The following is a 2,137-nucleotide window of genomic DNA, read 5'->3' on the forward strand; positions in this document are numbered from 1 at the left end:
GGGCGCTGCCCGCGCGGTCACAACCATCCGCATGCGACCGAAATGGCACGGCAGCGGGTTTTACAAGTTTGTAAACACGGCGGTATGCTTCGGTAGTGTCGTTGCTCCACTTGATTTAAAATGCAGAATCCTTGGACGCGTTTCATAGCAGACGATTAATTAATTAGCCTTTATTTTAAATTACTAGCAGTCTGGCGGAGATGGTGAAACTCTTAAGTGAAATCAAATATCTAGAGCTTTTAATGCATTCACGGGGTCTCTTGGGAAGGTTTAGCTTTCAGCAGTAAAAATATGGGAATGGATTTTTCCATATGGCCACATACACCCTTCCTGTGTTCCTGAAAGATGGACCAGTCAGCAGGACTAAATTGTAATTCTTTAGTTTTGTTTTTGTAATGGATGCCTTAGTTGGAGATCTCTGTTATAAGCTTCTCAGGTACTGTGGCACAGGCAGCATTGGATTAATGTATCGCTGAGGTAATCCAAACAACTATGAAGGAAGAATCCAAGGAATGACAGAACCATTCTGTTTATGTGTCTCTGTAAAAGCTGGTGACATCTCCTGAGTGTCATCAAGGTTCTGTAGGAAGCTGGGGGCTCCTCCTGGGGACAGGGCAAATCCCAAACAATGTCCAAACCTCCTTTGGAAAGGAAATGCTCGTGACTTTTTTTCCCTCCTCCATCAGCCATTTATGGGGTACCCTGACAGCCGGGTTTTTCTGCCCGTGGGGAAGCCCGGCCCTTCAACCTTGCATATAGTTGTCACTCAGCATGTATTTTTAAGGAAGCCACCAGTACTCGTTTTCCTGAGAAGGCTCTCAGGGTGGTGAGCCAGGCAGCACAGCTCACTTGCCCAGATTAGAGAAATCTGCTTGTGCTTTGTTAGCATCTGATGGGACCATCAGGACAAAACATTGTTTTTCCTCAGTCTTTTGGAGCTGGGTCTATAAAATGCTGAAGAAAGCATTCACTTCCTCTCCAGAAATCTTTGCTGGCACTCGACTGTGTGCCTGTGGTGGATAACTTGAGTGTGCAGTGAATCAAAAGTGGAAGATGGTTTGAAATGTGTCATGATTGGAGGTGTTCTATAAAATGTGCAATGCACACAGGGCAATTTAATATATCTGTATTATTGTTTAGCTGTTAATTATGTATTAGATGATGTCTGCAGATACAAATGAAAGCCAGGACTGTTAACAGTGCCAGTAATTATTTAAAAATGCAGGCTTACTTGAATGTAGCAGCTTTTTTTTTTTTTTTTTTCCTAAGCTGAAGGACATGTTTAGGTCTTAGCACTCTGCTCCCTTGAGGAACATTACTGTCCTGCCATTATACTAAGTCCTTGTATTGCCAGACACATAATTTCTTGTCATTACTTGCATGGCCAAGCGAGGAGTGCATGCAGAGGCTGAGGTGGATAAGCACCCAGACAGAAATCTCATCTACCAGAAGGGGAACGGTCCTTCCAAGAGAAGGTGGAACAGGCAAGGGAATGTTGGGATGGTTACACCCGGCGAAGAAACCCAGCGGCTCCTGCTTTCACCGCTGCTCAGCTGCTGTAACCAACAAATGCTGAACTCAAAGTAAGCCCTTTGTACACAAGCGGGAAGACAGTGCTTCCATTGGCGTGGCCTAATGGCTGTTTGGGCTCTGTGAGTCTTTGCAGCACTGAGGCCCAGCAGATTCAGGCCATCCCAATACAGGAGGCACAATATAAGCACTGCAGGCGCTTCCTTAAGAGAGGGGAGCTGTGGCTTTGACCCCACTGGGACCAGGAGGCGGTGGATACCAGGTCATCTGCTTTCAGGCCGAACAGCAGGCGCTGTGAGGCAGTTACACACAATGGCACTATCTCCTGCTGTGGTCAGGTTTTAAAAGATAGCGGCTACCGCTACATTGTGTGGGAAGAGTCAAATCCTGTCAGCATCTCGGGTATCCTCGGCAAGCGCTTACAAGGCCAGATGAATGCCTTGTTTCTGAACGCCAGCCAGGGTTTGGCAGGGGCGGGTGTCAGGCCACTGACAGCAGGGCAGTTCCAGGCTTGCACATGCAGCCTAGGCCCTTCCAAATGTGGCAGCCAGACACCTCCTGATTTTTAAGTGCCTTGAGGACGAAGCAGCTAAGCAGCAGGGCTTGA

The sequence above is a fragment of the Pygoscelis adeliae genome, unplaced genomic scaffold, assembly GCF_000699105.1.
Source record: "Pygoscelis adeliae isolate BGI_AS28 unplaced genomic scaffold, ASM69910v1 Scaffold21, whole genome shotgun sequence".
Classification (NCBI taxonomy): Eukaryota; Metazoa; Chordata; class Aves; order Sphenisciformes; family Spheniscidae; genus Pygoscelis; species Pygoscelis adeliae.